Source organism: Cervus elaphus, chromosome 9, assembly GCF_910594005.1.
Source record: "Cervus elaphus chromosome 9, mCerEla1.1, whole genome shotgun sequence".
Classification (NCBI taxonomy): domain Eukaryota; kingdom Metazoa; phylum Chordata; class Mammalia; order Artiodactyla; family Cervidae; genus Cervus; species Cervus elaphus.
In genome coordinates, this window is record NC_057823.1 from 7065295 (window position 1) to 7078235 (window position 12941).

Sequence of the window (12941 nt, forward strand, 5' to 3'; positions counted from 1 at the left end):
TCATATCCTGAAGTTCGTAGGAGGAAAAGGAGTGTGTTTTGTGGGAATGGAGCAAGGGTGGGGCCAGGCGCTGTGGTGGGCAGGACAGAGCACGCCTCCTCCTCTTGCCTCGTCAGGAAAGGCATTCTCTTTCTTGGGTAGTTCTTCCCCCATCACCTCAAGGCCTGTGTCCTTCAGGGGCAGTGGGCCAAGGCCTTGAGGCTGCCGGCAACTCAGCTCACCTTGCTATGCACGCATTAGGCTCCTGCCTTGGCTGCCGTCTCTCTACCCCAGGTGTGTCCCCCTCCGTTGTGTGGGGCCCTTGGCCAGCTGGAGGGCGCCTCTGCTTCCTCTCAGGGAACCTGCCGGATACCCAGGTTTCCCTCCCCCACCCTAAGCCTGCAGCCTCTTCCAGAAGCAGTTCCCTTGTGCTTCGGCCCAGCGCTGAGTAGCAGCACTGACATAACCTGTCCATCTGTCTGTCCACCTGCTCTGAGTGTGGGGCGCTCTGGGTCCAGCACAACGCCCTCCCCCTGTGTTTGTCTCCAGTCCCTACCCTTCTACCCTCCCCCCTGGCCTCTGTCTTCCCACCCCTGAGGCGTGCCTGCTGGACCCCCGGTGGCCCCTCTCCTGGGAGGTCACCTTCCTGCCGTCCCGGGTCTTGTCCACATGTCTCTGGACACCCAGGAGAGGGGCTGCCCCCTGAGGATTGTGGAACCGTTCGCCTGACACCATGCTCAGGAAGGAGGGCTACAGCACCCCCTCTCTGGCCTCCTGAGCACTGCCCTAGAGACTGAATGGTTCCTCCTGGTGCCAAACCCTCTGCCAGGCTGCAGGTGACCTGACCTAGGAGGCCCCCCGGCCGGGCACCAGGATCCACAGGTGAGAGACAGGGGTGGGTGGTAACAGGGCAGAGGGGGGCTCAAGGACACCCCATTACATGTGGGATCCACGGGGGTAGGGGACCCACAGGACATGGGTCCCACGTCCTCATTGCACGTTGTGAACACAGACCTCCTCCTCTGGCACTGCAATGAAGTGGCAGGCCAGGGACTCAGGCCCCTGTGCCCTGGGTGGGAGAGGGTTGCAAGCTGCCTGGGGCAGAGAGCAGGCAGCCTGAATGGGGCCATTCTTCCATGGTAAAGGGTGGCTGAAACTGTAGCCGAAACCAACCCAGGTACATACTGCAGGCTGCAAGCGACTGGGGGCTCCAGAGGGGAGACGGGCCAGTCAGGATAGCATAGGCTGTCCCTCTGCACAGCCTCCTGCCACGGTCAATCTCCTCCTGCTTCATGCAGCCTCCTGCAGAGTATCCTTGTCTGGACACCCAGGTCTCCCCTCCAGCCTAGGTTCTTGGGATATGCTGGGATAAGCTCTGTGGCGAATCTTGCATGTGCCTGTGTGTGTGCACGTGTGCAAATGTGGCACATGGGGGTGCTGGGTCCATGTGCCTGTGCATGTGCATGCGTGTGCCTGTGTGTCTGCCCGCACATGTGTGCATGCCCATGCAAATGTGTACATGCTTGTGCATGAATGTGCACACAGTGAGGACAAAGTGCTGGGTTATCCCTCTCCTTTACTGCCACCTGCTTTGCCCAGTGGCCACAGTCTCTCCTGCCCCTGCATCTGGCCTCCTTCAACTGAGGCAGGGGAAGGCCTGTCCTGTCAGACCACATCCTGGGGAGGCAGCCCAGGACCACAGGTGGCCAGAGGCAAGTCTGGGCTCGAGCCCAGGTTGGCCTGCTGGGTTTGGGGCAAGCACAGGAGGCAGGAGATGGCTGGGGGATTAGGTAAGAAGGTGCGGTTAGGTAACGTCTCAGACGGGCCTGCACATTGGGAAGGTATTCAGCTGGATCCCACCTGCCTTCCAGGATGACTTCAGAGACAGCATGAGGGGGAGAGGCAGATGAAGGGGGAGGGGAGGAGCAAGGAGATGGAGAAGGGCAGAGGGAGGAAGGGAAGAAAGGGGGAGGAAGAAAGGGGAGGAGGCTGAGGAAGATGAAGGGGAGGAGGGAGAGGAAGAAGAGGGGGAGGGAAAGGGTGGAAAAAGTGAGGCCAATTTACCATGGCCAGATAGCCCAGACAGGCAGTGGTGGGGCCCTGTTTCATCTCGCTGTGAGACCCTGGAGGCCCTGGGACCGCAGGGACCACAGGAAATCATGCTCACTGCCCTGTCAGGGTCGGGCTGGGCCACACACAGCAGGTGCTCGGGGAGCAACCCTGAGTGAGAAGGAGGCCCCCAGGAAGGCTGAAGGCCCAGAGCCCCGAGGTACCGAAGGCTGGGAGCCTGTGGGTGGGTCAGGGTGGGTGGGTCTGGACCCCAGCCCAGTGAGCACGCAGCCCCCATTCCTGGCCTGGCCCAAGCCTACCCTGCCCCTCACAGGCCTGCCCCCAGCTGTGGAGGCTCTTGGCTGCTGCAAAGACCCCTGGATGGATGGACGGTGGCACAGTGTGGGTTGGGCTTGTGTGCTGGTGCCCTGGACACACAGCCTGGCTTCGACTTGCCTTCCTGCTCCCCAGCGCCTCCCCAGCTCCTGTCCCCACGCCCCTCCTCTCAGAGCCGCCTCAGCCTGTGACTGGCCTCCCTGCCTCCCCCTCCCCACCCGGCTGCCCGCCATTCCCTCCCCGGTGCCTGGCCTCTGTGTCTTTTCTGGAAGCAACCTTGCCCTCTGAGCCCCTCCTTGATCACTGCCCAAGGCGTCTTCTCTTGGGACAGGACCCTCTCAGCCCCCTGTCAGCACTGAGGTGAGGGGCTGGATCCCCAGGCAGGACAGAGGCTGGACAGAGTTAGAGCCCCCGCTCTGGGCAGTGGGCTGCACGCCTGGGGCCCATTTGACCCGTATCACCTGAGCTCCCCTGCAAAGGGAGACCTCGGTCTGGCCTGGGGACAAGTGTCCTGATTGCCTCTGCCTGATTCTTGAGCCTGTTTCCCTTGGAGGTGGAGCTGGGGGCTCAGGGGCAGCTTCATCCCTTACACCAGCAAACACCTCTGTGGATGGAGTGAAGGAGGTCTAGCAGGTTGCCACAGAAACAAGGCCAAACAAATAGTCCCCCCAACAAGCCTGCAGGGCCCCTGTGGCAATGACCTCATCTGCCACCAACCCTGTGCTGTGGGGGGTCCTGGGCTGGCAGTGGGGAGCTGCAGCATCCTGTGTTTGTGTGGGCCCTCGTCCATGGAAACGGCTGGAGCTGGGGAGCAGAGCCGGGAGGCTCCTGCTGTGGTTATTAGCTGGGCAGCCAGAGGCCCACCTCCCAGAGCAGGGAGAGGAGGGGAGGGGACAGAGGGGGAGGGCAGGGAGGGGAGGGGAGAGGGGATGGGTGGGAAGCAGGGGGAGGGAGGAGGGGGAAGAAGGCAGAGGAGGAGGACGGTTGGGGGGAGGGGGTGGGGGGCAGAGGAGGGGAGGAGGGGTGGGGAGGGCAGAGGAGGGAGAACGCCAGGGCAGTTGGGGTTTGATGATTCTGGAGGCCCTGCTGCCATGGGAGATGAGAAGACAAGAACAGCCCACTAGGCAGGTGGGGCGGCCTCACAGCCTGCGTGGGAAGAGCGGGGATGGCCCAGACCTGGGGCAGCTGGGTCAAGGCCTAGAGGGCTCCCAGATCCTGGGGGCAGGGCAGGCTGGGGCCAGCCAGCAAGCTCTCAGCGTGGATTTTAACACAGGGGCAACTGTGCATCGCCACATGATTCCCTCCCCAGCTTGGAAAGAGAATTTGCGGCCCTCCTACAAACAGCAGGCGTCATCTGCTGTTACATGGAAATTATCAGGAGCTGTGCTTTAAAGCCCAGGGCCAGGGGTCACAGGACTGCCTGGGAGTCTACCTGGCACACTCCTGTGTGTCCTGCGCTGGTCCAACAGTTGTTAATTCACTCACGTTTACTTTGTTTACTCTCAAAAAACATGGCACATCCATTTTTACCTTTTGAGAGTATGTTGGTGACATCCTGACAGTCTGCCCTTGTAATTCTCCAGTGTATCTACCTGCAACATGGACCTCCTTCCTGTCTTCACCCTGACCGTTGAACATCAGTGGGACAGCGTCGTTGCGTAGCTGTGTTTGGTTTGTTTGTGTGGGCTGTGCTGGTTCTCTGTTGCTGCTCCGGCTTTTCTCTAGTTGAGTCGAGCACGGGCTATTGTCTGTTTGCAACGTGCTGGCTTCTCATTGCAGTGGCTTCTCTTATTGTGGGGCAAGGGCTCTAGGTACGTGGGCTCAGGAGTTGCTGCACGCGGGCTTGGTCGTTCTGTCCCTGGACTCTGGAGCACAGGCTCAACAGTTGTGGCACACGAGCTGAGTTGCTCCAAGGCGTGTGGGATTTTCTCAGATCAGGGCCTGAACCCGTCTCCTGCACTAGCAGGGTCCTTTGCCACTGAACCACCGGGGAAGCCCTGCTTCTGTTTTCTAATCCAGGGCCAATTAAGGATGTAGCTGTTCGCCCCTGTGGGGATCCCGAGGGTGACCCTGAACGAAGCAGTAACTGCCCTTTCTCTGGCTCTGTATGCATGTGGTCTCCCTGTGACTGGTGGGCAAGCCAGGCCACCAGCGGTCCTGGGACTCATGGGTACTCTGCTCTGAGTAGTGATTGCTCCAGAGCCTGTGAAAAGGCAATTTACAAATTCTATCATTCTTGCTACATTTATTACATGTCACTGTTCTGTGAAGAAAATTTCCCTCCCCAACTTTTGTTTGCTTTTTCCCATTGTCAAGAACATACAGATTCTTTTTTTTTTTAATCCAAAACATCACAATGCCATGACATTGTTACTCTTCTAGTATTCACATTTTTCCAAATTTGGCTAGGAGGAACCCTCCCGCCCCCTGCCACCACGCTGTCCTCTTTGTCCTATCCATCTATGCAGACTTCTTTGCTTTATGGATTCCAGAATTTTTAAGCAGAAGTGAAAGTGTTCAGAAAGTCACTCTGGGGACTCAAGAGACATATTCCTAAAAAATGTCATCAGGAAAAACAGAAATAATTGGGCACAGAAAGGAGGTTTAAATTAACTCATAAGTATCATCAGAAAGATTTGTGAAGGAATTACATAAAACAAGAATAGAATCTATTGGAAAAGGAACACTAAAAAGGAAAGTGAACTATTGGAAATGAAAATATGGCTAGTGGAATAAAAAATCTTTTTAAATAAAAAATGAAAGATAAAGCTCGAGAAATCTAGCGAGGGAAGGTCAACTTCTTGTTGAATATCTTTCAGCCAGGTTGGCCATCTGTTTTGACCACGGAGATGTGGTGACAATTTCTTGTGGAGAGGGTTCGGGGCTCTTTCTCTAACAAAAAGGAAAAGCTTGCTTAAGAGAATGCCCATTTTCCTCATCACCTGCATATCCTTCCATCCTCTTCCTTGCTCAAACACAGGCTGTGATGGAGGAGTTGCAACAGTCATACTGGGATCATGAGTATAGAAGCCACACATGAAGGATGAAGGGGCAAAAATAGAAAAGGCTTAGGTCCCCAGTGACCTGGTAAATCACTTACTCTACACCTGCTCTGCCTCTTCTATTTCTGTTGCATGTATGTGATTTGAAACAAATGAACTTGGGAAGGTAGGACTCTGTGCTTCTACTGCAGTGGGCATAGGTTCAATCCCTGGTCAGGGAACTAAGATTCTACATGCCATGCGGTGCAGCCAAAAGAAAAAAATGAGTAAAACAGATAAATAAATAAGTAAAATAAAATAAAACAAATGAACCTCTGTTTGCTTAGGCTTCCGTTGATTGGGTTTTCTTATCTGCTACCCAGGTCATTCCTAACTCATGCACACATAGAGCCCAGAGGATTGAACAGATACTGGATATCATCCGCAGTGGAGGGTGCTAGATTGAAATGGAGCCGTGGCTTTCAAGCTCTGAGGGATAGTCATCTCCAACCTAGAAGTCCACGGCTAGCCAAGCTTACATAAAAAAGCGACCAGAGGCATTTTGGGCAGGCCAGTTCTCAGAAAGTTCACGTCTGTTACACACCCTTTCTAGTAAACTATTTGATGTGCTTGCACAGAGCAACCGAAGGGATGCAGAGAACAAGGCTCCACCCAAAGAGCGGCAGGAAACCTTGGGATGGCTGGGGCTGGGGCGGGGGGGACCCAAGAGGCGTGAGCAGGGTGGGGTGCAAAGAAGATGGCAGGTGTCCCAGGACTGATGAAACTCAGGATGTGTGGGTCCTCATGAAAAACAATACAAAACAGGTCCGCTGCTTGTGACTGGATCCAGCCACTGGAAAGACAGCTTCCCTGGTGGCTTAGCAGTTAAGGGCCTGCCTGCACTGTAGGAGACGCAGGAGATGCAGGCTCGATCCCAGGGTCGGGAAGATCCCCTGGTGGAGGAAATGGCAATGCACTCCAGTATTCTTGCCTAAAAAATCCCATGGACAGAGGAGCCTGGTGAGCTACATTCCCTGGGAGTCACAAAGAGTTGGACACGACTGGCGACTGAACACACACACAGGAAACACAAACCAAAGTACAGAGCTCGGAATGGGGAGATTTTTGGTCAAAAGCACAGGTTGAAGGGAAGGTGTGAGTTTTGAGCCCACTGAAATGTAAGCAAGGAAGTGCGGCAAACTGCAGAAAGCTGGCAAAGTCGGGAGACTCTGGAGGGGACACAAGGAGTGGGCCAGGCACAGGGACAGACCCTGCTCAGACGCCAGAGCTGGCGAAACGGGAACCTGCCCGATGTCCTCATTCGCATATTCTCTCTCTTAATCCTAGAAGGATTATTTAGAAACATGCACGTATCTCATGGGTTGAAGAGACATTTATCCCAAGTTCAGCAAGTAAATCTTTGCATCTCATTGCCTCACTTGGCTCCCCCTTCCTCCTTTCTCCCTCCCTCCTTCTCTCTATTTTCTCCCTCCTCCCTCCCTCTCCCTCTTTTTCCTTTCTTCCTTCCTCTTTTCTTCATTTACACAGAAAATAATTTTCACAGTTAACACTATCAATTCAATTAGGCTATAGATAGTTATGCCTCTGTGTTGATACCTGGACTGTGTGTGTTGCCTGGAAATCTACTTTCTGTTAACAAGGTTTACTTTTGAATGAGGAGTCTGGGGTCATGATTTACTTTCACAGTACATTTTAGTTTTGCTTGTTTAAAAAAGATACATTGCTTTAACCAATCTCATCTCTTTAAAAAGACATCCTGAAAGTGAAGGAGGTATGGATGATCTCACCAATGCTCTGAGGTGACAAGAGAAGAAAGGAAGGACAGGCAGGTGGATTTGGCCCCAGCAAGTAAGTGGCCAGGCCACAGAGGGCTTCCCGGGAAAGGCTGAGGGCCAGTGGGGCAGAAATGCAGTCCCCTCGTGGAGCCAGGCTGGGAAGAGACACAGCGGGAAGAGGGTCATGGGGTCCAGAAGACTTTTCTTTAAAGAATCTTCACTCACGCCTGCCTCACTCACTCACTCATCACACAAATGCCTATTGAGTGCCTGATATGTGCAGATGCTGACACTAAGGATGTAAACATTAGAACCGAAGCCGTCAGCTTAACGGAGGAAAACGTGTGTGTGAAAGCTTTACGGACACACCACAAGTTCACAAACCATAAGGAAAAAACAGATGGCTGGTTGTATCGGGAGAAGCATCTCTGCTGGCCACTGTGAAGAGAGTAATGGGAAAGACGTCTCCAGTTTCTGCCCGCAGAGGAGCCCCTGCCGGTGCCTGAGGAAGCATACCACCCAACGGCAAACAGGCTTGCAGTGCGAGGTGTGGAGATGTTCGCGGGCCTGGCCCAGTGACCTCCCCAGCACTGCTCACCGGAGGGAAGGACTCACACCTGAGTGCTGGTCACAACGCAGGTGAGTGGGCAGTTGCAGGGGCAGAGAGTGAATGGTGCTGTTGTCTCTTGGGTCTGCACTCTGCCAAGCAGGTCCTCAGAGAGCCCTCCGCGTGGAGCCCAGTAGCCTGGACCGGAGGAAAAGGTCAGGTGTAGAGCAAGATCTGAACTGCAGTACACACGTGGGGACAGGGTACCCGTATCCGTGACCACGGGCAGGGCACACTCCGCACAACAGCAGCCTTGAGACAAGGGCCCAGGGAAAGAGCGCTCCCACGACCGTACCACGTTTTGGATGAGAAGGAAGAAGAAGGCAAGAGAGAGCAGCTGGTCCTGCCAGAGAGAGCCCTTTCTTATGGACTCAGCTGTGGGGAGGGGAGTGGGGATAGGAGAGGGAAGCTGAGGAGGGGGGGAGGTGAAGAGGGCTGCTGCGTGAACTTGTGAATGCGCGTGAGTGTGTGTAAGAACGTGTGCGACTGTGCATGTGTGAGAGTGTGTGAGTGAGCTGCGACTGCTCAGAGGGACCTGGGACCTGGGACACAGGGCCGTGGGGCTGAGAGGAGCAGGTTATATGGCTCTAGGGCTGCTGTTAAGTCAGCGCTTCTTAGCAGATCACCAGGGTTTGGGCCTGGAAGCTTCTGACATATGGAGTTGGGTAGCCTGCCTCCCATGGGCCATACACGCAGGGTTACCCAGGGGCTGGATGGTGTGGGCCAGTGTGGGAGAGCAATGGAGACCCAGCCTTGCCAGCTCAGAGTTCGGGCCCTCAACCCACAAAGCCTCTGAAGAGTCCTTGCCCAGGGAAGGGCGCTGGTCCTGGAGGGGTGTGGCCTTGAGTATCACCTGGACCAGTTTTTCTTCGTGGCTGTGATTTAGCATCACATCCACAGTCCTGGTGCTGCTACCCCTCCCGTGTGTCTCAGAGCTTGCTTCTGGGGTGTGGGCAGATGTGTGTGTGTGCTAAGTCGCTCAGTCATGTCCGACTCTTTGCGACCCCATTGACAGTAGCCCATCAGGCTCCTCTGTCCATGGGGATTCTCCAGGCAAGAATATTGGAGTGGGCTGCCATGCCCTCCTCCAGGGGATCTTCCCCACGCAGAGATTGAACCCACATCTCTTGCATCTTATATGCTCCCCAGAGTTCACACAGCAAATGAGGGGAGTGGATAAGCCCCTGCTCTAACCAGCGAGGGGGGGGGTGGTGGTGGTGGCCACAGCCAGTGACGTTTCAGTGGCCCTAAGGGGAAGGGCGATTTTCACGCCAAATAGCTTGCTGTGGTCTCACCGGATGAGGACGTGACACAGGGCGACATGGAGGCTGTAAAGGCTTTATTACCGGGCACCTGGGCCCATGTGATCTTCCCTGCGGCCTGGGTCTGATTTCTGCCAAGTATGTGATCTGTCGTGCTGGGGAATGTCTCAGCAGCTGAGGCTGAGCTGGATTCCTTCATCCCCTCAGGGCTGGGAGGGAGCTGGGGCCTTGCCTCTGTTCCCCTGACCCTGCTGAGAGGGGCTGATAGAGTCGGAACCAGCGTGCAAGCTCAAACCTCAACAGGGTGAACCCGGGCGCCAGGCAGGCCCCAGGGAAGCTGGTTCTGCTATCGGGCGGCAGCTGTGAGGGTCCCCCAGCCCCCCACCCTCCACATATTCATGAAGGGAGAGCTGAAGGCGGCTCGGAGCGTGCCAGGTGGGGCACACTTCTGTGGGCCCCCGAGGAGCCTGCCCTGCCCTGCCCCACAGATGGGGGAATCCTGGCACCACCTCTGCTGGCAGTGACACACCTTTCCAGGCTGGGTCTGTGTCGGGGGGAGGGGGGGGGGATGCTGGCAGGGACTGTCCCCTACAGCGCCCGACAGTTCCTCCCCGCTCTGTGCTATGGCCCAGGTGGCAGGGCCCTCCAGAGCAGCAGCTCAGGCGAGGGCCCAGCCTTGGAGACTCTGGGGCCCAGAGCGTCGGGAGGGTGGGTCCTGGCCTTCTGTGGGAAGTTCTGGAGTAGCTGAGGCTTGGACGGCAGCGGGGACATGCTCCAGTGGGTGCTGGGAATGCAGGGCCTGCAGATCAGCCCACAGTGCGCTGGCTGAACCCAGCCCCTCCCCGGGCCGTGAGGCTGGGAGCCACCCAGGTCATGGCCAGGAAAGGGCTTGGCTTCTGGCTCAACTGGCTCTCTGGACCAGCCTGCCATTAGGATCATCGCCAGGGCCACAGACCAGATTCCAGTGCAGGAAGGGCTGTGTCCGCAGACCCAGGGCAGGGCTGTGTCCTCTAAATCAGTCCCCAAGGCAGAGCTCCATCTCCCGCATCCCCATCCTCAGGTGCTAGATTCTCTGAGGCTAGCTTTTCCTGAATTGCAGCCCTCCCAGGTGGTGTCTGAGACCCCGGAGGTCTTGGAGAGGTGAAGGGCGGGTGGCATCGGTGGGCCTCCCTTCACTCCACAATGCCTTGAGTCTCCCAGTCCCTCAGCCTGGTACAGCCATAGCTCTCAGGAGGCTTTTCTTGCTCACTTAGGGCAGCCCCAGCCCCTTCCGGGGGCTCACACACTCCTGAGATGGCACTCCTGTCTTGGCCCATGTAGCTGCAGCCAGGAGTTCTGGGTATGGCCCAGGGCGGCCCCTCCTGCTGGGGGCCTCTATCCCCTGGGAGTATCAGGCAGTGAGCACTTGGGGCCACCCAAACCCCCTTGCTCCTCTCTGTTCTTCCTCCCACCCTATCTCCATCCAGGGGTCTTAGCTGCCCTGGTCTCTGAGGGCCTGGGGGGATTCTTGCCCCTGCAGTGTCTGCAATAATGGGCTCTCTTCTGTGTTGGCCCAAGACTCTTGTCTTGAAGCAGTTCTGATGGTTCCAGGACAAACAGAACCCTGTCTACCTATCTGCCGGAGGGTCCTTCCAAATCTTGCATAGGGGAGAAACTCAGGCCCAGGGGACTGGAGCCCTCCCAGGTTTAAGACCGGGGATGCCTCAGCATTTTGGGCTCCAGGCCCAGACAGGCCCTCATCTCCTCCAACTCTGGGTGAGTGGTGTCAGCAAAGAACACTCAGAGCTGACCCCTCCAGCACCCACATCAACTGTCATGGCAACCAGGGAGAAGAGGAACCAACTTGGAACTGATGGGAAACAAGCTCTGAGATCCAAGGGGGATCCTGGTCTGGATGGTGGATGGGAAAGGTAAATGGAGGGAAGCAACCACAGAGCAGGGCTCCTCCCACCATGACTCTCTTCTTCCTTTCCTGGTGGACACTGGAGAGAGGGGTTAGTCAGCTGGGCCCAGAGGCAGCAGGGTGCCCTCACCTGCAGCCCATACTGGGCTTCTCTTCTAGGCAACCACTTCCATACCACATCTCCCTGGTCATCCGCACCTGTGAGGAGGTTGCTATGGTTGTTCAGTCGCTAAGTCGTGTCCAACTCTTTGAGACCCCATGGGCTGTAGCCCACCAGGTTCCTCTGTCCATGGCAAGAATACTGGAGTGGGTTGTCATTTCCTTCTCCGTGGGATCTTCCTGGGTCAGGGATTGAACTCATGTCTCCTGCACTGGCAGGCGGATTCTTTACTACTGAACCATCATCTCTCCCCACCACATCTTCTCCTCAAGGCCCCAGATGCAGAAAGCTAGAGGCTGTCCCTTCCCTTGTGGGTCAGCCCAGGGCCACACCCGGCTGGAGCCTAAGGCCTGCCCTGATTCTCCAGCCCTAGTGGCCAATGTCCCCTCCTTTCCTGTGGCCTGCGCCCCTTTAAGGCCTCTGAATTCTGCCTGCCTTCCTCAGCCTCTCATCACACAGGACTGAAGACTGCTGCCTCCTTCAGAGGTCTTCTTGACTGCCTGCCTCAGGCCAAGGTGCCTCCCCTGAGCAAGAATGTTTCTTTTCTTAGTGGGATGGGTCCATCATTCAAGCCCACAGGGAGAAGGGGACTTTCTGGGATCAGGGTGAGTTGACCTTAAAAGAGAATGGTGATGGGGCGACAGAAATCCTGGCATTCTGCCCATCAGAAGCAGTGCCTCTCCAGTTGGACTTGTACGTGGGGGTGAAGCCTAGCTGGCCCCATTTGCAGCCTGAGAAGCAGCTTCAGAGAGAGACAGAGGTTTGGGCTGGCTGCCTGGGGCTCAGAGTGGGTGGGTGGGGGCTGAAGAGCCCCACAGATTGCCTGCCTGCAGTTCTGCACTCCAGTTCCAGGGGTGGGGGAATATTTATGTAAATACTGCATGCTGCTGGATTCTGGCAGGGTGAAATCATCCTTCTCTAGCTGGGGGGAGCAGAGCTGGCCAGGCCGGCTGGGAGGGCCCAGGACTGGACCAGACGTACCCTGAGTGGGGTCCAGCAAGGGAAGCGCTGGTGCACCTGGAGTGCCAGAGGCAGAACCTAGAGAAGGAAACACAGAGAGGCGGCCTGCAATGAGTGCATCTGGACAGAGAGGAACTTGGAGGCTGGGGCCCCAGACCTTCTCCCACAGCCTGTAGGGCTGCTCACCAGGGTGACCGGGGCCCTGCTGCCCGCCCTGTGCCCAGTCAGACTCCTGAGTGACTTGGTCCTTTCCTAGGATACTGTGAACCCAGAAGTAGGGACCCATATGTTGTTGGTACTCCATAACTGCACAAGGATGAATGAGCGAACCGCCGACCTAACGCCCAGAGTCAGCTGGTAAAGGGCCTTAATGCTGATGCAGTGGGAAGACTGGGCATGTGAGTGACAAGGCTGTGGTGCTGGGGAGGGGTCAAGAGGGGCCTGGGGCCTGAGGGCACCCACAACTTGGCCACACCCTGCAGGGCACACATTTCTTACTGCCTGGCTGCTGACTGGCCTTTTCAAAGCTGCATTCTGTAGATGTGAAAACTGAGGCCCAAGGCCTCGATATGCATGCACCTGGACAAAGACCACAGTGATCGTCTGAAGGCAGCTCAGAGGAGAGAAGAATAGACAGCTAGCCTCCTGCCAGACCCAGTCATGGGTACCAACCAACCTCAAGGGAGAATGTTCTAGACGGTGACTGGGACTCAGGAGCAAAGGAATAAGTAATTCAAGAAATAGGTCAAGAAGGGCGAAGGCTGGCTGCCTCATATGCACTTGGACATAAGGATGTGTGGTTACCCGATGTGTACTCCATGGATATGGCTATTGGGTTCGTGCTCTCTGGTGGCACGGAACCCAGAGGGGCTCCCCTCTCTAGAGCTGTGGGTGGATTACTGCCCCTC